This window comes from Notamacropus eugenii, chromosome 3, assembly GCF_028372415.1.
Source record: "Notamacropus eugenii isolate mMacEug1 chromosome 3, mMacEug1.pri_v2, whole genome shotgun sequence".
Taxonomy (NCBI): domain Eukaryota; kingdom Metazoa; phylum Chordata; class Mammalia; order Diprotodontia; family Macropodidae; genus Notamacropus; species Notamacropus eugenii.
In genome coordinates, this window is record NC_092874.1 from 10771534 (window position 1) to 10797942 (window position 26409).

General features: G+C 42.2%; 1 protein-coding gene across 16 annotated transcripts in view; it reads left to right on the plus strand.

Moving 5' to 3' along the window:
• The window catches only part of HDAC9 (histone deacetylase 9), an 885788-nt gene that overhangs the window by 79494 nt on the left and 779885 nt on the right, over nt 1–26409 (plus strand). The window lies entirely within an intron of this gene.

A 26409-nucleotide genomic window follows, 5' to 3' on the forward strand; every position in this document is an offset into this window, starting at 1 on the left:
CTTGGGGCATGCAACATATCTTTCTGACCTCTGTTGACCACAGAGGAAGGCTGGTGCTCCTTTCCACCATTCTCTTTTTCCAGTCTGGCTTCTCATCTTCACGATTCATGAGACTTTGCACTTTTTCTTCCTTTGAAATCAGAGCTTGGTGGGGAGGGGGAAGTGTGGGGTCATTTGTAATCTAGAGCCCCCACCCATCCTTCTAGGAACAGGGTGTTGGTTTGGGCGCACATGCATCCAGGCCAAGTGTGACGAAGGGAGATGCGGGTGGGGGAGGCTGCATGCAGGTCAGGCTCAGCCTTGTAATAGCTGTTATTTCTTCAGGCTTTTCACTTGGGTCATTACGGGTTTATTTCACTCTGTGTTTAATCTTTCAGCATATTTATAGCTTCCTGTTATCACAAAACTAATTAGCACTCTCAAGGACAAAGTCCTATTATACTCAGGGTTGCACATGGGGGTAAACATGTTGGCAAGATTTTCCATCATCATAGCTCTCCATTCAGATTGGCTGCCCTATTTTCAGCCCCCCTATTTCTTTCCAATTCTTATGTTAAAACAGAAATTACCATAAATTCTTTACAAGTCGTTGGTATACAGCTCAAATTAAGGATTATCAACATACATGAAACATTTCAGATTCAGCAGCGAAAAAGTGTCCCTTACTCTACGGGTATCCATCGTTTGATGGGGTTTCCAGGCACCATTTCTCCTCCCCATCAGTAGCAGTGCTGCCGTCACTCGACATGTGTTGATGAAGTACTTATTATATGCAGGCACTGTGCTAAGTGTTGGGTGTACAAAGAAATGCAATAAAATGTGGTGTCAGTTTGGTGTCAGCTTGACTTTTTAATATGATTCGGAGACAGTTTAGAAACATCACTTAAAACAGTAAATATCCCTTTTTATCCTGTTTCTTCCTCACCCCACATTCTTTTAAAGAGTCTTGTGTCCTTGGCTCCTTATTCAAGCCCTGGTCTGACTGGGGTAGGGAGGGTAGGAAAGAGGAGCGGGAGCCATGTGGGATGTTTGCAGTAAGAGTAACCCAGGAGAGATTTCTGATACAGGAACAGCTCTGTTCAGAATGAAGGATGGGGAAGAAAAAACTCAAGAGGTTTCTGAAAGGTTATTGGTAATTGAGCAAGACTGAGATGTCCAGGATGGGCTGGCTTACCTATGCTGGAGGAGGAGGTTAGGCAAGAGAACTTGGGAAGAGGGATGACAATGAGGAATTAGTGCTGATACAATTCACAGAATGAGAGAATTAATAAGTGGTGTACCTGTGTTTCCACATCAGTTGCTTCAGGTTATCAGTGGACACTTTTGACTTGGTCTTCCTCCTCACTTTTCTTTTTCTCTAAATATTATATATATATATGTGTGTGTGTGTGTGTATACATGCATATATGCATACACACATGTATACATATACTCACACTGTATATACACATACATATATACATGTATGTGTGTATGTATATGTATGTGTTTTATACATATGTATATATTTGTGTGTATAAACCTACACACACGTGGTTTTTACATTGTCTATATTTTTTCACTATATTCTTCTCCCCATACCTACTCAGAGAGCTATCCCTTAAAATAAATTTTGAAGAGCTGAAGAAAAGATTCTGCTGAACAACATATCAAAGAGACTTTTTTTTGGCATTATCAGACTTCTCTATTCCTTCATTTCTATTAAAATTTTATTTTTTAATAAATAGGAATCTATTTTCTCTCCATCCCTCCTGTTACCTCATTGGAAAAAAAATGCCCCACAAATTCTGGGTAACAAATATGCTTAGTGAAGCAAAATAAATATCTTTATTGTCTGTGTACAGAAACATATATATGCCTCCTTTTATACCCTAGCTCCACTATCTCTCTTACGGGAGGTGGAGAGAATGTTTGATCATTAGTCTTTTAAGATCATGAACAGTCATTTTATCCATCATAGTACTTGTAAATTTCAGAGTTGTTTGTCTTTAGAGCGTTGTTATTGTATGAGTTGTTCTCGTGGTTCTGCTAATTTCACTCATTAATTTATGAATATCCTAAAATTATAAATTTTTATAACATTGATACTATAAATTATTCTCCTACTTCTCCTCACTTCACTCTGCATCCATTCATGTAAATCTTTCTGCTTCCTTTTGTGTTGTTTTTTGAAAACCCAAATGTACTTAATCAACTACTCTTGACAGAATACAAACCTCAAAATTATTCATTTTTATACAATTGATCTTTTAGCAGACATTGTTTTTATGGCTCTCCTCATGTCGCTCTGTAAGAAATGAGGATATAGTTGGCTTCAACAAGATATGATAAGACTTGTATGAGCCGATCCATGTTTTTTTCTCTTTATTCACTTAAAATGATTAAAGCTGGTAGACCTTTCAGAGACCATTCAGACCAAGCTTGTGATTTCATGGATGAGAAGCTGAGGCTCAGGGAGGTTGTGACTAGCTAAGGTCATGCAAATAATCCTTAGCAGAACCATGGAAAAATGATGGCATTGGGCCATATTATAAGTTGGGAATAGGGATTGAAATGATACTCATGGAAACCAATATTGTGCTGAAATGATATTAAGCATCTATGATTAATGATGTTCAATGTGTACATAAATCCACAAACCAATTATTGTCTCTAGCATCCTTACTACATGCTGGCTCAAGAATGACCTTGATGCCTAAGTGTTGAGAATCATTTACTTTTTCTCACTGCTTCCAAATTTTGCTTTTCCAAGTCGATAACTTATGACAATAAGTCTCTGCTCTTTGCAACTCTTGAAATTGAGTTATTTTGTTAGTTTTGACTGGGATTAAGGTATAAGCACTTTCTGTCAAAGCTGGAGTAAGAAATATCTTGATATAAAATGGAGCGAGCAGTTGATAGCACCATCTGAAAAGCCCAAAGATGTGATGGCCCCCAGCATTCAGGAATGGCTTTAGGAAAAGGTGAAGAAGCCAGATACAGGACGATTCCTTCCCACAGGAGAGAATCAGTCTACAACAAAGGAATCTGACATTTCCAGCACTGGAAGAAGTGAGAGCCAAATATACCCTCCGTTTCTGTTCATTTTTTACTCTTCCCCAAGTTGGGTTTTGTGACTACTTTTTGTTCTTGCTTACAGATCACTTTGAGATGCTTTTCTGTCTCTAATTCAGAAAGACCTGAGTTCGATTCCCACCCCAGACACTTACCAGTTACTTGATCCTGACTCAGTCACTTTACCTTTATCCTGCCCCATTCTCCACATCTGTAAAATGGAAATAATAATAGCGTCCACCTCCCAGAGTTGTTGTGAGAAACCGAGTGAGAGAATATTTAAAAAACATTTTGTAAAGCTTCAAGCACCATGTGAATAGGAGTTATTCTTCTTCTCATTTTACATATATTTTTACTCTCTTTTCTCTATCACACATATTTCCTACTGTATCCCGACTTTCTCTTAGTCCTAGAGAAAAATCCCATATAACATAGAATAAAAAAAGGGACATAAGAAAACTAAGCCACATTTTTGATATGATATTATACATAACTACCCTTGAAAGAAGAGGGTGTCAGGATTGGGAGTTCTTATCTCCTTTGAAGCCAAATTTAGTCACTTTGCATTCAGCTTCTGTTTTTCTCAGTGGTATACTATTAAGTTATTTGTGTCTCTCATTTTCCTGGTTCTAGTTATTTCACCTTTTCTTAGTTCGATTGCCTTCCTATACTTCTCTGAATTCATCCTCTGCTTTGTTGCATACAGCGCAGTCATCTTTCGTTACTGTTCACTTATCACACCTTGTCTAGCCATTATGCAGACAGTGGATGCCTACCCACAGCTTAAAAATGCTAGAGATTTTGAATCCCAATGTATACTCAAAGGTTATACTTAGCTTATGAGACCCAAAGTCTGGTTTCAAGCCTCCAAAGTGGTAAAGGCAAGCATGACCAAAATATGAACCCCTGGAAAAATAGGCAGGGAAACACAATTGCATGCTTTTCTGCATGTAAAGATCCTACTGTAAAGATCCTACTGTGGAGTTAGGAAGCGTTGAAGGTGGAAAAGATTTGGAATCATATTTAGTGATGAAAAGTTCTTAAAATTGCTTTAGGTCTTATTTGGGTTAGCACCATTAGATTTTTTTTACCCCTTTACTCATTATGGTGTCTCATTACTGGAATTAACTCTCCTGTAAATGTAATTGTCAGGTACTTCTACAAACCACTGTAACTGGGGAGGGACAAATGAAGCTTTGTCCCATTGAACGGTGGGGAGGGTGGGGATGAAGATATGAAATATCTCCTTCCTGGGGTACCTCCCCTGCCCATCATGCCCCTAACATGGTGGAGCAGGCTACCACATCACGGTGGAGCCAACTCCAATCATTTTCCTTAGGATCAGAAATGGCTTCTTTCCTACCTGTCTTTGTATACTGATAACACTGTATTACAGAATGATCTTTTCTGCAGAACAGTATAGAATGGTACTATTGAAAATGCTTAAATTTCTGTTGACTTAAAAAGTAGTTTACACCTGAAATCCTTGGATTTAAGAGCTAAGCATAGTGCAAAGTTTCTAACAATAACTTTGATTCTTTCACATAGATCACCAGTGGTCCATGTTCTGGATTGTTGAGATGCCCAGGTGTTGTGTAACTGAGGGTGGGATTTCTTTCTTTAGAAGTTAAGCGGGGTCCTGTCATAAGTGGTCACCAGACTCATTGCCAGGAAGGAACAGGCAAGAGGGGCCTGCCTGTGTTTCATCAAACAGCCCTCCTGGGGCCCTGGCTGGGTAGCTGTTGTTTGTAGACTTTGTGTAACGAGCATTTCCTGACGCTGCATGATGCAACCCCCAGGCCTCCCGTGTGTGAACGTGGACTGACAATAACACCAGCCCCCATTAGATGAAGGCAAACTCAGTGGGTCTGTAGGGACCAGCCTCTGTCTAAATGAGTGGCTGATTCTAACACCACAGTCAGGGCTCAATTCCACCAGGGACTGTCGGGTTGAGGTGGGTTGTTTGTTTTGCTTGTTATAAACTGCTGGATAATTAAGGAAATGTTTACATCCTCTTCTCAGTCAGTCCATGTGGTGAGAACTCATTGCCCTCCTTTCTCATCTTCTCCCAGCCTTGCCAAAAGAAGGGAAAAGAAAAGAAAGCATTTCCCCTCAGAGGCTCTGAGGAGGTCCTCTTCTGTGACCTAGGAACACTAAGTCATGCATGTAGAACTAGAGGGGACTATAGAAGCGCTCAGTTCCAACCCCATTATTCTACAGAAAAAGAAACTGAGTTTAAGTGGGCCAAGTGATTTCTCCAAGTTCACATGGGAAACCTGAAAAAGCACCCCTTCCTAAGTTCCTCTTTCAAGTATTCTCCTAGACTTTGCTTAGAGACTTCTCTGAGTGGAAGCCCACTACCACCGAGGAAGCTTGCTGCATTCCCACTTCTGGAAAGCTCAATTTGTTAGGAAGCTTTTCTTGAAATCAGATGTGATCACAGCCCTTTGGGGGAAGATCTGTAGTATTTGGGTTGCTACAAAAGTGACTGATTGGAAATTTATACCTGACTGGTGAGGGAGAAGTACATACACCATGCCCCCATGCACATTAGCTGACCTGGGTGGACAGTAGAGTGTATACAGGTACTAAAAAATTGTTCATTTTTCTTCTGATCAGATGACCATGGGTCTGCCAAGGAAGTTCAGCAGGGGTACCCATGCTCCAAAGGAGGGTGGTGCCTCTGGGGATCCAATGATGGAGGCCTGCTATTTGTCACATTTCTGCTGCCTCTCATATATGCCAAAGGAGGCAAGGCTGTTATAGGAGAGCCACATGCCTGGCTTGTTATATGCCTGTTGTCTGTCAGGGTCCAGAGATTCAAAAGGCTTTGGATTCCTGCTGGTGGCAGTATTACGTGATAGCCAGAGCATTGGATGGGAAGCCTGGAAGACCCAGGTTCAAATATCACCTCTGATGATTAGTGGTAGATCCTGAAAAATTCATTTAAGGCTCTCTGAGCCTCAGTTTCCTCTTTGGTAAAAGGAAGATAACGATATTTCTTGTACTTTCCTCATTGGTTGCTGAGAGGTTCAAATGAGATATCTATAAGGCACTGAGAACACTTTAAAACACTATATAAACATGGCGATGGTGGCCATTGGTCCTACAGTGGTGATCTTGATGCTCCAAAGAGTTGGACATCTTCCTAGCTATTTTGAACAACCTGAGAAAATTTGCCTCAGTCGTCTCCATTTTCACACACACAAAAGGAATTGGTTGAGCTTTGGCTACAGGAAAACATCAAGGCTAAACTTCAGAGAGTTAGCATTATTGAGAAGAGCAGAACATTGAACTTTGGAGTACAAAGACCAGAGTTCAAGTCTGTCTTCTTAGTAATTTAGTAACTATTTGTCCACAGGTCAGGTAATATAGCCCTTTGAGCCTCAACTTTCTTTTCTGTAAAATGGGAAAAATAATAATACGCTTTGGAAATTGTAAAGCATTTCGTAGGTTGCTGGCATTTTTAAAGCACTTTTTGGGCTTGTAAGGTATTTTTACATTAATAGTAACAGTTAGCCTTTATTTATCACTTGAAGGTTTGCAGGGATTTTCCTTCTAGTAGCTCATTTGATCCTCATGACAACCTTGGCAAGTAGACGCTGTCATTATTCTTGTTTTACAGGATTTAGCAACATATCCATGGCTATGAGGCCAGTAAGGGACTGAAGCAGGATTGGAACTCAGATCTTCAAGACTAGCATTTTCTCTACTTTACTACTGTCTCTGCCTTTTCTCATGTGGTCTCCATAACAAAATGCTGTTTATTATTCTTGTTTACAGGTGAGGAAGCTGAGGATCAGAGAGGCTAGTTAGGTAATGTTGGGGATGGATTTGAATTACTCCAAATCTGGTGCTCTTACTATTATATATCTTTCATATATATAATTATATCTGTATAAGTGTATATATATATATATCATACACATATGTACATTATGTAGCTGCATCTCTGTCTGTCTGTCTATCTATCTATCTACCTATCTACTTACCTACCTATCTACCTATCTATTTGTGTGTACAAACATGTACACAGAGACTGATGGGAGGTAAAATCTGTCCTTAATTTTGCAGGATAGTCACTTCCAAGAGTATGATTTTGCTGGTATGGTACTCCCTTCACTGATCCAGATTGCAATCCCTCCATGGCTTGGTAGATGGTCAAAAAGCTTATTTCCTGGAATAATCTAGTGATGAGCCTCTTGGACCTTGGTCAGACGTAGTCCTCAGGATACAGACACCCTGACTGTCACCAGACCAACAGTTAAGACCTTCTCAGGTTGCTATAGGACTAAGATTTCAAACTCCATGTATGTAATATTCAAGAATATAGCCTCATATGCCTCCCTTGATGAGGTGTGGGAACAGGCTGTTCCTAGAATTCTAGGATTGAATTTAATTCCTGAGTCTTATCTTGAAAGGATGTTCTTTTCTTAGCTTTCCAATAACTCTTAAGTGTTTTCACCTTCAAAATCTGGTGTAAAAACCTGATCACACAGTTCCTTTGATGATATATGTGCTTTTCCTGATTTGTTCTTGATGGTTTCTGAGGTCCTGCCCAAATCTAAAATTCTAGTATTCAGTCAGGTCATCAGAAGAGGGGATAAAAGCCCAGGCACTGTCTGGGACACATCCCCTTCTGTCTCAGTAAAACTGCTTTGGGATTTGATCCTTTACACCCTTTGTGGAATTGTTAACCTTCTCTTTCTTTCTTTCTTTCCTTCTTCTAACCCAGGGAGGGGTCTGGGGAAAGGAGATCATGATAACAGGAAGATTGCCAGGAGGGGATGTAAAGACTCCCACTTCTAAAAGCCCACTCAACCTCTGAGTGGCATTCTAAATAGTGTCTGATATCTGTGTTTATTTCATAATGAATGTTTCCAGCACAAAGAGAACCAAATAGACATTCTTACCACAAAAGACCCAGACAGCAGAACAAAACAATAGTTTAATCCTTTGTCATTTTCAATTGTTGCTAATCTCGAACATGGAAGTGACATGCCATTCATACTCCCATGGCCCTATTCTCACGGCTGCAAGAGAGCTTCTTACCACTTTCCAGGAACATCTAAACTCTATTGATGGGATACAGGTAAGAAAGCAAACTGAATCTGTAGTCAGAGGACCTGGGTTCAAATGCTGCTACTGACTTTGTGATATTATAGTCATTAGTTTACTTGAGAAAGACCATCAATTCAACAAGCATTTATTAAGCACTTACTGTGTGCAAGACACTGTGCTAAGTGCTGGGAATACAAGCAGATAGAAAGGTAGTCCTTGCTCTCAAGGACCTTACACTCTAATGAGAGAAGGAAAGGGAAACTGAACTGGAATTGAAAAGGAAATTGAAAAGCAGGATGGGTGAGAAGAAGGAGGTGCCTATGTGGAAGCGTGGTAGAGAAAGACCAGAGAACAGAGCCCAGAAAAAAATAAAGATATGACCGGCCTGGGTGCTCACCTTAAAATAGAGGTAATGGAAAGAACCTGTCAGTTAGAGGCAGGGGGCCAGCTATAGTTCTTCTAGGGAGCAACATCATTATAAATAAATCTTAGCTTTCTATTGGTTCCTAGGTTCATTTCTGCCTTGATAATAATGTATTTATTTTTTCTTGAAAAGCAATCTCTCAGCAAGTATCTGTTAAGTACCGAGTACTATGTGCTGTCTACCAGGATGCATCCAAAACAAGGTATAGACTTCACCAGACAATGGGCACTAACTGCAAAGTACACATCTCATGATGCTATGGTCTAATAGATCTTGAAAATGGTGTCATTAGTTCCTTCTATTTGGAAAAATGCAAATAATGTGGTCTCAGTTTTAACTTTTTATTATAAGACATGAGAGAAAATATATCTATGTTGTTAAAATTTATGAAATAGCCTAATTTCTCCCTAAAGGGATTTAATTTTTATATTCAATGATTGTTGAATCCCAGCTATTGTTTTGCAATGGCAAAGCTTTTCTTTCTTCTTAATTGTGAGTTTATGAACTAAAAATGTATCTCATCTTCACAGTCAAAATTCTTATGATCATCTGGTTATCATGCATCTCTTCCTCTCCAAGGACTAAAAAGTAAGGATTTTTCCTGGGAACTTTCAGACATTTTGCTGTCAAATGGGTCCGTGTAGTAGATAATGCTGTGTTGCTTTGGGGCTATATCCTGAGCTTATTTATCTGTGTACACATTGGCTTCCTCTAATAGATTGTTAGTTACTTGAGGGCAAGGATTGACATACTCTTGTTATTTAAATTACCAGTGTAAAGCACTGTGCCTAGCACAGAACAGGAACTTACTGAATGTTTGCTGATTGATTGGTTGACATTGTACTAATTTCTCCAAGCCCTGGGTTGGTTTGGGACCTTCTCAATTAAATCCACATTCATTCCAAACATTAGTCTAGGTGTGAAGGAAAAGTTAAGTAGGTAAGAGATACACATTCCCAAATTTATCTTTTGCAGTTGGATGGACAGCCCATTGAGTTAGTCTGTCAGTCCATAGGTTGAGGGCCAGCACTGCAAATGCTGGCACGAAGTAGAGAAAGAGAAGGGGTTGTACAATTGAACCTTCGATGACCCCAAAATTCTTTCTGGAGGGGAGGAAACAAAATTTTTTCAACATTCACTTTTATAAATTTTGAGCTTTCCTTCCCTCCCTTTTCCCTCCCCAAGGAGGAATATAAGCTAATACAGGCTATACATGTACAATCATGTTAAACATATTTACACTTTTGTCATGTTGTAAAAAAAGAATCAAAAGGGAAAAACCATGAGAAAGAAAAAGAAAAAAAGAAAAGAGTATGCTTTGATCTGAATTCAGACTCACAGTTGTTTCTCTGGAAGTCTATAGCATTTTTCCATCATGAGTCTTTTGGAGTTGTCTTAGATCCTTGCATTGCTGAGAAGAGCTTTGACTATCAAAGTTGGTCATCAACAATGCAGCTGTTACTGACTATGATGTGCTCCTGGTTCTGCTCCCTTCACTCAGCATCGGTTCATGTAAATCTTTCCGGGAACAAACATTTATTAAGCACCTACTATGTGCCAGTCACTGTACTAAGCACTTTTTACAAATACCATCTCATTAATTTTGATACCATATGTTTTCCCCAAGCATGACTCTATGTCTGTCAATCATGGAAACTATATTCTTTCCAAAGACTCCAGGTCACCCAGATAGTACAGGAAAGGATATTGGAGGATGGAGTCAGGAAGAGGCAATTAACATAGAAGGATCTGCATACAAGAAATGACATAAAAGACATCCAGGGCATGTCTGATCAGACAAGGAAATAGGCTGGCGCTGTATTGAGAATAAGGGACAACAGCTAGATGGCCTCAGAGATGAACTGGTACCAATGGAATGTAAAAAGACCTCTGGCAAAGTCTCCCATGAATTCTCTGGAGGATTTGTGGGAAATCACACCCAAGACATACTCATGGTGAGAAAGCTATGGACAGAGAGCTTGACATTTGACCTAGTGGACAGAGGTCTCACACTGATAAGATAGTGGATCTCTTGGAGTATTTCTGCTTATCTTCTTTCAAGTTTCCTCCTTTACCTCTTCCTGGCTCCCAATAGATTCCCTCATGGACATGATGCCACTCTTTAGACTTGGAGTTTGATGTTGATTTCACATGATTTCTTTCCTTTGATTTGTCCTTTTTCCACTTGACTGAAGCCTGGGATTGAGGGATCCAATATCTAGAGCAGGGAAGTCTCAGAGGGCATGTGATCCATCCCCTCATTTCACAGATGAAGAAACTGAGGCACCAGAGGTTAGGTGACTTGTCCAAAGTTATACAGGAACTAAGTGACAAGAGTCAAGTTTCAAACCCTGGATCTCCCACTACAAATGTACTACACGATGCTGTCTAACCTAGAGATTATAGAAGCCTGCATGATCTGTAGCTAGAAAGCTCAAAGTATGTATATTTTACAGACAGCCAGAACTTCAGAGGTGATCTAGGCCAGCTTTCCCCTTTCTCCCATCCCATTTTACAGATGAAGAAACAGTCCTGGGACCAGGAAGAAATGATTTGTCCAAAGCCAGAAAGGGAGTTAGTGGCAGAGCCAGGATTTGAGAATCACGAGATGACCAATATTGGCTCCTCATTCAGCACATTTTCTCCCATTCTCCACAGATGTGGATGTTTGGATGGGAGCTCCATGAGGTCCCCAAATTGTTCTTGGTTATCTCCCACCCAGAGCCATTTTTTATTCCTCCACCCCATTTCCTTATACTGGGAAATAGCAAAGGCTGCTGCTAATTGAACTAGAGCCATAAGTTATTGTCTGAAACTGGATTTTTTTGGTTGCTGTTCTTGTTTTAAAAGGTGTTTTACCTTGTTCTGTTCTTGCATGCTGTAGGTTTCTGTATGTATATGTTTTAAGGAGTTGGAGAAGACATTTACCATCATCATAATCACGACAATAGTTAGCATTTACGTATCACTTTGAGGTTTGTAAAGCACTTGGTCTTCATGGAAACCATATGAGATGGGGGCTGTGATTATCCCTGTTTGGCAGAGGAAGAAACTGAGATGGGGAGGAAACTTGACTTTGCCAAGGTCATACAGCTATTAAGCATCTGAGGCAGGACTTGAACCCAGATCTTCCTGACTTTTAAACATTAATTGGGAAGCACCTGAAAGTTGCTTTTGGTTTCTGAGTGGAACAGGAATGTGACCAAAGCTATGTATGAGCAATATCTTCCTTGAGGTTGCAGGAGGGGTGGATTGGAGCCCAAGGAGGCATGAAGACCTTTGAGGAGGCTATTGGTACAGTTCAAGATCCAGTAAGGAGGGTCTGGGCTAAGGCTGTGCCATTGGGAACACCCAAGAGCAGCTGAGTTCGAGAGATCTGATGGAGGTCGAGTCAGAAAGTGGAGCCTGGTGACTAATCAGCACTTGATCTGGTGGTGGGGAGAACCCCGAAATCCTCCCATCCCCAGCTGTCCCCAGAACTTGATCAGAACTGTGGGCTGTCGCTCACAGAGAAATCAAAGCATGGTCCTCATTTTACTTTGGTGAGATCCCACTCCAAATGGCCTTTTTTGTTTGGGTTATAATCATTTACAGGAGGCTGTCTCCTCCCAGCTTCTTAGACACATGGTTACACAAAATGCCTTTATCCTGGATGTGGATCCAGTGCATAATTGTGTCCCTTTCCCTTTGCTCAAGGACAATACGTTGGGTCAGAGTATATTCTCAACTCCATCAAGATGTCTTTATTAAGCACCTACCTTGTGTCAAACAATGGACTGTAGATACTGGGAATATAGAGTAAAACAGGAAAGATACCACCGGTGATAATCACATGTATATCATACTAAGTGCCAGACTCTGTGCTAAGTGCTTTACAACAATTATCTCGTTTCATCCTCACAACAAGTGATGCAAGTGCTGTCATTATCTCAGTTTTACAGACAAGGAAACAGGGAAACTGAGGTTCAGTGATTCGCCCAAGGTCACAAAGTTAGTAGGTGTCCGAGGCTGGATTTGAACTCAACTCTTCCTGACTCCAGGCCTGAGGCTCTATCCACTGTGCCAAATCCCTGCCCTCAAGATGGTTACCTCCTTCTGAGGGAAACAACAGGTAACCATCTGTAACAAACAACATATCCTCATGTAAATACATTGAAAACAAATGCAAGGTAGTTTCAGAGATGTGTGCCGGCAGTTGGTGGTAGTAGACTCCATAAAGACCTCAAGTACAATGGGGACGCCTTGGAGCTGAGCTTAGACTGCATCCTTGCTCATTTATTTCTCATCTTGTCTCCTAGGGACTTTGCAGGTGTTAGTAGTACAATATTTCTCTGCACAGGGAAACACTATGCAGAAACACTCATGGATGCATGGCAAATGTAAGCTGATTTAGGAGCCCCGGAAGTGGGGATGGGGTTGTCGATGAAAGTCTGATGGAGAAGGTGGCTTTGAGAGCTGACGTTGAGGTGAGCCAGGGAGTCTGACATGTGGAAGTGAGGAGGGAGCATGTGCCAGGACTGGAGCTGCTCTGATCTTGGCTGGAGTGTACCAGGTGAGGTCTCCTGACTTACGTTTGCATGGTGTTTTAAGGGTGTGTATGTGTGTGTGTGTGTGTGTGTGTGTGTTAGGAAATGCTCTGGGAATCATGAGGATGCATAGGGAGCTTATGTTGCCCCTGCCAAAGAATGAATGATAGATTTCACCCTTTATTGTTCTTATCCTACCCTCAACCACACACACACACACACACACACACACACACACACACACACGCAGAATTTGGCTGAAATGGGGATCTGGAATCGGTTCAAGAGACACATATGATGACAAGCCATGGGTTGTTGGAATGTTTTCCTCACCTAGAACACAATCTCGTGTCTGTTTTCAGTTGCTCAGTTCCTGACAGATTGAGTTTAGAATGACCCAAATCTCCCAATTTCAAGAGCAGCCTTTCCTTCCAGTATGTTTCCTTGTGGCAGGAAGAGATAAAAACATATGACATCGCTAGTGACTGGAAGGGAAATGAACGGTGTTTGTTTTTCCATGAGAATTAGCAGTTAGAAAATGAGAGGATGGATTTTGCCAAACTTGGCAGCTTCCTGGTGCGCATTTCTAACAGAGCCGGGCCATGCTCATCTCTGGGCAGGAGCATTTCTCAGATGTGGGTGAAAGGCGACATCCTAGACGTGAGTAATAACCTCCTTAAAAACTTTGGGAGTTCCTCACATTTGAACATATTTAATGATTCATGTGCTTGGGATTGCTTCCCACTTAGCCCCTGGGGCTAACAAAAACTAAAGGATTCCTGCCCTCAAGGTGCTTATTCCTTAATGCTGGTGGTAAGAGGAGAGGGATTCTTTTTGAATTCAGAAGACTTTCATCAAATCTCTTCCCTTTTCTTTAGACCTTAGCTTCCTCACCTATAAAACAAACAAATTTACTAAATAACCACTGAGGTTCCTTCTAGCTAGCCTTCTAGGTTCTATAAGCCTGTGGTCTTAGGAGATCCTTGAAAAGCCAGTTTAAGTAGAGCCTAGGTGACTTTTGGCAGCCTTGATTTCAATCTTGTTATATTTTATTAAGGATGTTGAACAGTGTGTTCTGCACGGTGAATGTGAGACAAGGATAAATTAGACACTTTTTGGGTCAGTAACAGCAAGGGAATAAGCAGCCTTTATGTAAACCTACTATGTTCGGGACACTGTGCTAAGGGAGTTTTGTGGATATTCTCTTACTCAGTCCTCACAGCCGGCCTGGGAGGTAGGTGCTATTATTATTCTCATTTTACAGTGAGGAAAATGAGGGAAACAGAGGGGTGAGTTCATTGACCAGGGTTAGGCAGGGTGTCTGAGACTGGATTTGAACTTGGGTTTTCCTGACTCCAGATGCAGAACTGTATCTATGAACTGCATGCCCAGTCTTAGGATGAAGTGACATTGTGGGCCTTTCTTCTCCATCCGATGTTTCCCCTTTCTGATTCTGACTGTCTGTGTTGGCCCAAGGCCAATGGATCATTCCCTCTTGTCCAGAGGTGCTGGTTCATTCATGTGTGTGACAAAACCATCATCAAATGCTGCTAGCAAGTAGTTACTATTCTTTACATTTTCCATGGTAAGACACGGCCACTTGAAAGGCTTTGAGGATATTGAAGGAGTTAATAGAGGCAGCCAAGCATCTAATGAACCCTTGGCTCCCAGTCTGTCCCTTGTAAGGATGAGTCTGACCACATTACTCTCTCCCTCAAGGATCTTCAGTAACTCTCCATTGCCTCTTCAACAAAGCCAAAACTCAGCTTGGCATTTAGAATTGTTCACACCCTATCTCCAGGCTAGCCTTTCAGATATGTACTCATCACTCTCCTTCTGGAGTTACCCTTCGGGGGCACTGGCTTTTTCAATCTCCTTTGAGTGAGCATTGGTCTGTCTCTGGATATTGGTCTCCTTCTTCATCTCCACCTCTTGGACTTTCTAGCTTCCTAAGGTTCTACACAGATGTCCCCTCCTACAGAAAACTTTTATAGCCCTTGTCTCTTTCTGCAAATTGCCACGCTTCACCCTTTGTGTGCTCCATGTTCCCAGCACAGTGGAAGCGCTGTGAGAACAGGAACTGTTATGAGTTTTTTTTGTTTGAAACCCCAATGCCTAACAGAATGTCTGGTACACAGTAGGTGTTCACCAATGTTTGTTGGGTTAGATTGGTATCAGAATTGCTATTTCTGCTACTGCAGAAGACCAGGCCAGGGGGGACATAGCATGCCAGACTTGAAGGCACAAAGACCTGGATGCAAATCCTACTTCTGATACTTATATGAATAAATCAATGAATGAATTGAAAAACATCGATTTCCAAAGTGCTTCCTCCATGCCAGGCACTGTGCTGAGTGTGGAGACATATATCCCAAAGCAGCACATTTTTTGCCAGTCAAAGAACTGACGTTCTAACAGAGGAGATAATTCACAGTGGGGTTAGGGGTGGTGACTCAGAAATAACTCATGGGATGTTCTGGTCTCCGAAGGAAGATGGGCGATGAGTAGTGCCCTATGCCAGCTGAATGCTTTCTTCTTTCCAGGAATTGTTGTGCTGACTTCATTCCTGTTTTCTTCTCTAGAGGTTCAATGAGTGGGGGAAGGTATGTGTTTGTAGATACAGGGAGGAAGGTGGCCTGGGAGCAGCAGGGTCTAGGGGGCAGCTGGGTCTAGGGGGAGGGGGAGCTAGATATGACATTGCTGACCAATTGGTGACCCAGAGCAAACCACTGAAACTTTCTCAACCTCAGTTTCCCCATCTCCAAAATGGGGATAGTTTAGCACTTGCAGGATTGTTTTGAGTTATGTATGCATGCATATACTAGGCTTTGCAAACTTGGAAGTTCTGCATATGGCTGAATCATTGGTGGTATTTAGGGGAATCGATACTACCACTAAGCAGGAGGGATGACTGTGCTTATGTAAATGTATTATTTCTTTAAGTGTTTTCCTTGCTCTTGAAATCAAGATTGATCAAGTTGGATTCTAGCTGGGAGAAGAGAAACACCTGGACTTTTGCTCAGTCCACCCATGGTTGGCTACAGAGAATGGAGCACCTGATGGGGAAGGTGTGAGCTTCTTTGACAGTTGGGCTTCCTGTTGGCCTGTCAGGCCTACTGGGCACTGACATGCTGTCTGTTAGCCTTGGCACTGGGCTGCTGGCCCAGGGAAAATGGTTCTTTGTGCCAGATGAGTGGTGAGAATTCCTGATATTTATACATTTCACAGCCCGTGGGGAGGAAGACAAGGCCAGCTGGGTTGAGGGCTAACTAAATGTGGAGTGTTGAATTGTAAGACTTCTGGCTAGGGCTTATTGCTAATGGATTTGGGGGTGAAAGTCATTGAAGAAATCATGTCTGGGAAAGAGGCATGTTCGGGGCTTTGTCTAAGGAAAACCATTGGGGGATTGTGTGTGAATGTGTGTACATATGTGCATTTGTGTGTGTGTGCACACACGTGCATGTGTTTAAGGACAGGAGACAACCTCTTTTTTTTGCCTTGGGTGGGGGTGGGAGTGGGGGATCAGTGTCCACAGAGAATCAGTTACTTGCCCAGGGTGATGGAGTAAATTTCCTTGAAATTATTTTTTCGGTTCTTTTGAATTTCCCAGATGTTGGATGCACAGTCCTCCCCTTGAGGAGCTCCTGTTCCACTGGGGAAAATGATTGGTCCATACTATCTCAGTGCTTATGGGCATTTTCCTTTCTTTCCCCTGGTGGTTCTGTTAGCCTCCCTTCCTTCCTTCTTTTTAAGTCCTGACTTGATCTATGGAGGAGGACGTGGAGCAAAGAGGCTCCCAAGGCACAAAGAATGTGAACTCCTGGTCTGAAGGGACTTTAGAAATCATCTGCTCTGCCTGCTTCACTTTATTTGTTTATTATGAATGTTTTATTGATGCTCTTAAAAAATTTTCCAATGACTCCTCATTTTCTCTTACCCCCATAAAAAGAAAAGGTTCTCATGTAATAGTCAAGCATATTAGATCAGCAAATTGGCTATGTCCAAAAAGCAAATGCACACCTTACTCCACACCAACAGTCCACCACCTCTTGCTGAATGGTAGGAAGTATGCTTCATAGTAAGTCTTCTGACAATGTCATGTGACATTTAAAAATGTCGAGAAACATAATTTCTGGATAATTAGTCATTAATAAAACTAGCATTTTAAAAAAAGAGGTCAATGGCACTCTGAAATGCCAAAAACCCTCATGGCACACATCCAAAGTCTGGATGGCCTTGGAAAAGTGGGTATTGCAGAGGGTGTCAATCAACTCTGAGTGGCAAACAAGTAACGAGAGAGAGCGATTATTACAATGAAATACTGGACCTATTCTAACGAACTTTGATTATGTCATTAACTTTGAAATTTCCCAACCTTGGGAAATCTATTCAAAGAATTTATTCCTACTCAAAACTTGAGTAGAGGCTGGGTAGGGTTTGATCAAGATTGAGGAGAGTTAATCTCATTATCAGTAACGGTCCTTCAAGCTCCTGAACTTTGAAAAGAGGACTGCAGAAAAAGGGGAACTCTGGATCTCCCCAAATCATCCGTTATTAATAATAATTATTTCTATCATTTCTGGCAATGATCATATTTCTTATGTCTTTTTATATTGTTTCTCTGACCTCACTGTTGTTGATGGGAAAATTGTTCACTAGGGTTGGCTTGTTTCACTCTTCATCAGTTCGTAAAACTTCCCAAGTTTCTCTGAATTCTTCCTCCCCCTGCATTTCAGAGGGGGAAGTGAAATAAAATGGCTGCCTCAGTTTCATCAGTACTAAGTGGCAAAGATGGGTTTCAAACACAGAGGAGGCCAGCCTACTTTCAGGTAGTCAGCAAATAGTACCTGTTGCTGGTGGGTTGGACATGAAGAGGCTTCATAGTGTTGGAAGGTACCAGGACAATTTCAGCTTTCTCTGAAGGTCAGTCTGCACGGTAGAGGCCTAGGGGAGAGTTTGAGCCATTACCTGGGCAGGTTGGATCATATCCAGTCCATCTTTGTCATCAACAGCTTCAGCCAAGCTTACCTTTTATAGCTGGGACTTTGGATGAGGGTGAGGAGGGAGCAGCTACTGTCCAGACAACCATACTGTTACTTCTCTTGGCTGATGTAGATATGTAAGAGCTATTCTTTTGTTTCATGGGTTCTGTGGAGCCCCAATTAGGTATCTTTCTGCCCCCTCCAACTCAACCTTTCTCCAGCTGAGACCACGGAGCATGTGTAGACTTTCATCTGTGCTTTTACACCTTGAGTTTATTGATCTTTTTGCCGTCCCTATTTACATAGCATCTGTCCTGCCCTCAGGAGCTGATCTCTGTTTTTTCTCCACCAACATGAAAGGCAGCACTGGCAATGGGAAAGTCTGGCTGCCATCTGGGGCCTGTCATTCTCCCATTGTGACTGCTTTCTCTCCTTTCTTCCCTCTGCCTTTCTGAAGAGCGGACCCCGAGTCACTTCTGCTTTCTGTCTCTTGGGGTGAGATGTGTGCGTAAATTGCATTGTTCTGTTTTCAGCCTAACTGTTTGTTGATGTAGGCCATGGGTGTCATGCCGGAGGCAGTTCTGACAGCCAGGAACAGTCCCCAGATGGCACCACAGATCTGCCCTTCTGTTGATACTTCCTGGTGTGAGGAGATAGGGAGCAGCTACAAGCCAACTGAAGGAAGTACAGCATCCTTTCTGTGCATCTAGAGTCTGCAAGATTGGCTTTCCAGAACATCACCAAAGCACCAATTATGTCCTTGGGGTCATGAATGTCAAGGTCCCTTGAGGAGATGAGGCTCAGCATGGTAGAGGGGAGAGGAATAGTCAGCAGGAAATGTGTAACAATTATGAAGTCATGGAATACGGAGTTTCATCCAAGAAATCTCTGAGTGAAGAGGATCAACTCAGTGTGGGGTGAGGGAAGGATCATCATGTAAAGTAGCTCATATCAAGAGAGAGCAGTGAAGACCCTAACATAGTGGATAGCTGGTCCTCTGATCAGCTTATGGGAGCATATGGGTGAGAGTGGCACAGTATGAGTAGATATGGAGAGGTCACCATCATTGGCAGAGTACCCACATCATTAGGTCACAGATCCATTAAGCAAAGGTTCTTAATCATTTGTGTGCCAGGGATCCCTTTGGCTGGCCATTGAAGCCTGTGCACCCACTCTTAAAATAAGGTGTTTAAATGCATGAAATAAAATCCACAGGATTACAATGGGAATCAATTATATCAAAATATATATTTTTAAATAAAACATCAACCTCAGAGTAAGACCTACTGCAGACCATTAAGATAACACATTGTCAATTTAGAGCTGGAAAACAGCTTATGGGCCATCCAGACCAATCCTGCCATCTTGTAGCTGAGATCCCTGAGATGTAGCTCAAAGAAGTAACTTGCCCAATGTCACACAAAAAGGAAATGGTGGAACCATGATTTGAACCCAGCTCCTGTGACTCCAAAGCCAGCCCTATGGCTATCATACCATGTTGCCATCTTAGACACAATCATCCCTTGAAGAAACACACTATTTTCCCATACATTATTCTTGGAGAGCTCTTTCCACAGTGTCTCCTTGGATCTCATGTCCTCTTTAGGGCCTGTAGGACTTTATCCATTTTTGCAAAGTTTAGTCTTTTAATTTGGGGTCTTCCTCACATTCCAGGCCTCACTCTATCCCAGCTGGGCCTACTCATGGGTTTTTCTTACTGTTTGCCATGGTCTTCACTCGAGCAGACAGGCCTGACATATGTGAAGTGATACATTTTTAAAATGCTTAAACTAGGTCTTCCCAAGCAGAATTTAATGAGAAGCAAAACCGCCCAGTGGACAGAATTAGGTTCAAATCCTCCCTCGGACACAAGCTCTGTGACCCTGATCCTGAGTGGACTGGTGCTAGGGACCAAGGGGATAAGGATTGTATTGACTTCAGTGTTCTGATTTGGGAGCTGTTACTACCAGCAGTGGAACTAGGAGGAGAGCCCATTTGGGGAAGGGCAGGCTGCATGGTTGCCAGCAGTGTTTTATTCTGGATTCTGCTTGCTGGCTGGAAACAAGCCCTGGCCTGCTGACTCAGGGTGCCATTTGTTGAGTTCCTTATAAGAAGTCTTTTTCTTTCTTTCTTTCTTTTTTTTTTTTTTTTTTGATAAAACCAGGGCCCTTTTTAAAAGTGAGGCCTTCACCTACTCAGGACTTTGGATGCTGAGCCTTTCCACTTGCAGTTTTTGAAACATCTTTTGAATTCATGGATCATAAGATTAATCTCAACTACAAAAAGGATTTCTAGTCAACTCAGGAAACCACACTCCCAAATCTCCAAGGAGGTTTCTCCTTTTTCTCAGGCTGCCTCTAACTTTTTTGAAAAAACAAAACAAAACAAATTTTGTTAATTTCATATCCCTTTGAGGTTCTGGCATCACAATTTTTTATTCTCTTGTTTTAAGGTGGATCTCATTTTCCTGAGAAAGGCTTCCTGACATAGGGGCAACACTGTGGGAAGCATGTAAAGGTCAGCCTATAAATGGCCCGGCTTGGCTGAGCCAGTGATCTTGGCTGACTTTGGTCCTCTTTTCTAGGCACCACTTCTCTGCTGCCATAAGAAGATGCCATTTTGACTTCTTCCCGAAAGGACAGAGCATTTTGTGCTTGTGCTTTAGAAAGTACCATGGTGATTCAATTGGCATGTGTATATGTGTACACACACACACACACACACACACACACACACACACACACACACACACACACACACACACACACACACACACACACACACACCCTGACTCGATTCAGATATCCTTTCTTTCTGAGCCCTCCAAATGAAACTACTGTTGTCATAATAATGATTTCTCATTTGCAGTGGGTCACTGCTTGCTCCTGAGGTGTTAAGTGGCAGAATTGGTGTGAAGAATATTATGAAAGAATTATATGAGCAGAAAAGAGATGAGCCACTCAGTCAGCTGGAGCCAAAGGTAAAGGATGGACGGTTTGTCTATACTGATAACTACACAAGGTCAAGAGAACACAGGGAAGGACCCCAGCCTAGTGGTAGGCTCCCTATCTATAATGGATATACAAGAGATCGTGGGCAAAGCAAGTGAGCAAGAATGGTTTACAGTTGGCACTGTGAGAAGGAATGTCCACATGGGTTATGTCATGGATTCTTATCTGCATCTCCTCCTCTTTTGGTCATGTAGCTCTCTCTGATAACATCCTTTTTCACTTTTCTTCCTTTCCTTTCAGTCATTCGTTTTGAGAGCTGGATGGGATCTTGATGGCCATCCAGAATGATTCATGCAAGAGCAGAACCCCCAGTGTAGCAGATCCAGCAACTGCTTGTTCTATCTGGGATTGAAGATCTCCAAGGAGCAGGGAGCCCCCACTTCTGGAGACAGCCCCTTAGGCATTTGGACAGCGCCAATCCTTAGAAAATGCTTCTTGATGTTGAGTCTAAAAGCGTCTTTTTAGCTCCTTTGTTCTTATATTTAACTTCCTTGTTCCTTATTATGTCCTCTGGGACAGAACTGAACAAGTTCAATCCCTCTTCCCTATAAGAGTCCTTCAAATAGTTGAAGACACCATCATGTCTTCCCAAGTCTTCTTTGTCTACATGCAGTGCCTCCACTTCTTCTCCTTTCATTTATTTATCAACTTCTTATGATCTGACTCCCAGTACAAAAGTAACTTATCATTGGTCTCTCAGTTGCCAAGCTGAATTTCTTCCCCTAAGTTCTAATCCTTATCAGTCTATCTCTTGCACATGAAGTCATTGACTATTGTCTCCTCTTGGATACTCTCTCCTATCTGAGTTTTTACAATTCTTTTCTCTCCTGGTTCATATCCTATCAATCCAACCACTAATTCCTAGTATCCTTTCCTAAATCATCATCTGTATCATGGTCCCTAACTGCGGTTCTTTCATAACATTCCTTCTTAAGTTCACTTCTTTTTCCCCCTCTAAACTTTCATTAACCTCACCACTCTCAAGGGCTTAACTATCATCTCTATGCAGATGACCAAGACACATGCATACATGTACTCATAGAACACATAAGACATATACATAGCTAGCCTGTACATGGATGTCTATGCACATACGTGTGTGCATGTATGTATTTCATATGTACATATGTGCATATGTATACATTCAGAATCTCTATCCTCTCCCCTGAGCTTTAGTTTCATATCAGTGATTATTTATGGACATCTCAAGTGAGATAGTTGATATCTCCAAATCTCACTTTATCATTTCCTGACCATGCCTGTCCTCTAAACTCCTCTATTTTTTGCCAGCCACACGACCATCCTTCCATTTTCTCAGGTTCATGACCTTGGCAGTATCCTGGAGTCCTCACCGTTCCTCACTCCATATGTCCAGGCAGTTCCTAAATTTGCCGTTTCCAACTTTACAAAATTTGTCCCATCTCAGCCCTTCTCTCCATGCACGTAGCTGCCATCTTGGTTTAGGACCTCGTCACCTCTGGACTCTGTTGTAACAGCCCCTAACTGGCTTCTCTGCCTCATCTCACACACTCCAAAGGCATTTTCCTTAAACATAGATCTACTGTGTGACTCTCCCACTCTTTCAGCTCCAGTGGCTTCCTTGTATTGCCTCTAAGATTAAACATCAACTTTGCGTAGCTTTGGAAGTCTTCCCCAAGTGGACCCCAACCTTTCTTTCCAGTCTCTTATGGCTGTTAGCCCCTGTCTTCCATTCTGCCATGAGATCAACAGGCCACCTCTCTCTCCTTGCCACATAACCTTTCATCTCTTGACTCCCTGCCTTTCCACCAGATGTTACCATGTCTGAGATGTATTCTCTCCTCACAGGCTCTCTGCTTCACAGTCCCTCTCTTCCTTTAAGACATAACTCAAGCACCATGTTCTGCATGAAGCCTTTCCTCATCTCCCTGCCAATCGCTAGTGCCCTCCTTCCCAAGCTACTTGGTGCTTTCCTCTTTTGTTTGCATTTCTGTTGAGAAACTTTGTATTTAGGCTTTCTTTATTTTTAAATGTACTAACCTCCCCCATTAGAATGTAAATGTGTTGCAAGTTGGGATCATCTCAGTCTTAGTGCTTGTATCCCCAGAATTTAGCACAGAGCCTAGAACCCAGTAGGTACTTGATAAAAACCTGTCAATTGATTGACAGAAGTCAACCAAATAGGAAGATATTAGGGGTGCTCCTGTGATCCTTCTAGTCTACATGGACTTCTGCTCTCTGCACTTTTCTGAAATCTCTCTAATTGCTGATGGGTCAATGGAAATGCCCTTCCCTTTACCTTGGAGAGGGCTGATTTCTGTATCCTAAGGGCAATTTAAAGGTGTGGGCTTGTGTGAGTCGGCTGAAATTATAGTCTTTCCTCCTCAGCAATCATCTTCAGTCATATCGTGCCATTTGCAGCTGCTTGATGCATTTCCTAAAATAGTTTGAGAAAAAAATGCTCTGTGTTCCCTTTTCTACATACAATGTGTCTGTGTGCAGAATATATCCTTCTGCTCTGGACAAAGCTCTGCTGATGCTGGGGGTCCTTCGATCATTCAATTCAGCTCATGCCTTAAACCAAAGCCCTCCCAAATGACCTTCACAAAATGGTATGTATTGAGCATCTGACCTGTAGAGCCCACGGAGGGCTGACCACCACATGCCTTGTTTCTCCTATCCCTTTGACTCCTTGGCTGTGACAGTGACCATGCACGGTCAAAGTTCCTCTCAGATGCACTGACTGACTTTCATCTGGAGTTAACCTTCTGCCCTCAAGGACTACAACTCAATGGCTCTGATTGCTTTTGGAGATTAGTTAATGTTTCTTTTATTTGTTTTAAGGCTCCTTCATTGAGTACAATTAGCTGTTAAGAATTCTCTCAGAAAAGTCTCTGTTCAAAACACTGATCAGTTAAGTATTTTACCAATACAGCCCCTCATTTATACAGTTCACCCAACATAGATGGCTACGGACAAGAATGATGCTTTAAAAGGGATTTCTCTTTTATGTTGGGCAGGCAAGTACTTATCAGCTGTTTTCCTTTAGTATATTTGCATGTGTATGGCTTACTTCTCTCTGTAAGCTATTATCTGGGTTTTCCTTTTTATGCTTTTGGATGAAAGGATTCTGCAGTTAAATCTTCATGTATGTGTGAATATGTGTGTGTGTGTCTGTGTGTGTGTGTGTGTATGAGAGTGTGTATTTCACAGTCACGTATTTAGGGGGTCAGAAATAGGCAGGACCAGAGCTGTTACCCAGTGAGGAGCAATCAGCAGCGTGGAGGGCAGCAATAATGTGAAGTCCCTGACAGCTTCTATCGTCAACAGGTAGAAACAAATAATCTTAGAAGCAAAAATGAACCGTTGAAAATAGCAAGTTAGCAAATGCCAAGTCCCCAACCCGAACGTATCCTCTCCATTTTCTTAGAAATGACCCTCCCCAAGGGGAGATCTTAACCCTGTCCTCCCTCCCCCAATCTCCTTGCCCTAGCTCCTAGCTCTAGTACTTGCCTCAGGCTCCTGAATTGTTATAGTACTGAGACCCTCAGTCTTTGATAAGTATTGACCAACTGGCCCACCAAGTATTCCTATTCCATAACTCCTCTCTTTGTGACAGCAGGGGAGTCCTCCTGGCAAGTCCTCTGGGCTCAGAGACAGGCTGTGACTTTTTCAGCCAGGGAGCAGCTTTAGCAACATTCAGAGAGGTAGGGTGATAGCATTTTTGACTATTTCCTAAACCTAAGAGCACCTGCGATCTGTGTCAATGTTGGTGGAAGCATAAAGCATCATAGATGGAGAGCTAGAAGGGACCTCAGAGGTCACTTAGCATAGCTCCCTCATTTTACAGATAAGGAAACTGAGGCCCAGGGAAATAAACTAAGTTTCTCAAAGTTACACAGTCACACAGTCAATAAGTGTCAGAGGTGAGATCCTCAGTATATTGAAATATGGGTCAAAGATGTCTAAACACTTCAGCTCAGTAACATTATAAAACAACAAGGCACTTCATATATCTCCTGTGTTCCCCAGTAACTCAGCTGAGGGATGGCTTTGGCTCTTATGTCCTTTCCAGTTTTGGGCAGTTTGGGCACTTGATCACATACATAAGACGTAATTTCAATAAGAAAGGTTCCTTTGCTACCATGAAGAATAAAAATGTCTTCCTTTATAGACAATAATTAACTTAGTATGTAAAAATATGCAAGAGACCAAGTTACCTTCATGAATTCTCCATGATGCTTTAATTATTGGTGACTATGCACTGTTTCTTTGAGTCTGTGTTGGGAAGATCATTTCACTACAAGGCCATGTTTGCCCCTAAATGACTCCCCTCTTTCACAAGTCACCACTCCCCTTCACACATAGTCTGGTGTGTGATTTGGTGCCATCCTCAGATTTGGTGCCATCCTCAGGAGCCAGAGAACCTGGCTCAGTCTCTGGAAAAGAAACCTTTCCCAGTTGCAGCCGCCTTTTCCCGGGGAAGCTTCATGGGTGCCTAGGGGTTTCTGTTTTACTGGAGAGTCTCAGCATTTTGCCCAGCCTGGCTCACAGCCTTCTTGGCATCCTTCATGGATTTTGGCACATCACTCCTGTCTTAGGTTCACAAGAGTTTCCGGGTATCTTTTGAAAACCCCAATCCATCTGCCAGTTGACATGGTGTTTTATTTGTCTTGGAAGTCCCAGATCTTCCCGCTGACTTGGCAGTGGGTTAAACAGATTCCTACTGTCCTGGTCTTTTGCAGCTTGGGTGGTAGTTAGGGCTTGGAGAGACTTCAGAATCATCGTAAGGAAGCATCATCTTCTTGTTTTCATTTCTCTGGAGAAAAAAGGACGGGGGAAGGGATTTCTTCTGGCCACTTGGCTCCCTGCTTCCCTAAGACTTTCTTCTGTTCTGAGTATGTTCATATAAGTCTGTTTCTATCCAAAGTCTGGTTTCTATTCCTTTTCTTCCTCCATCACTGCCTCCCAAAGGTTTAGGGTAGGGAGAGGTTCCCACCACCATGACCACCTGTCCCCTTATCACATTCTTCCCTTTGTCAGGTGTAGACCTTGGTCTTGCTTTTAGCTACTGGAAATCTGGCCCTTTCATCTTAGGTTCCTGTAAGGTCATCCATTCATGAAGCATTTAGTGCGCATCCGTTCTGCACCAAATACTGTGCTAGGCATTGGGATAGGAAAAAAAAGCAACAAGCAACAAAAGAAAACAAAGAAATAAAAAGAACCACTGTTCCTGCTCTTCTCCAGCAGCTTCCATTCTAGAGGGTGGTGGATGGGGACTTGAAGCATGTATGTATGTGCATAAATTGAAACTACATGCAAAGTGACTCCAGAGTTTGTGTGGGAGGGATGGGCCCTAGCCATTGGAAGTA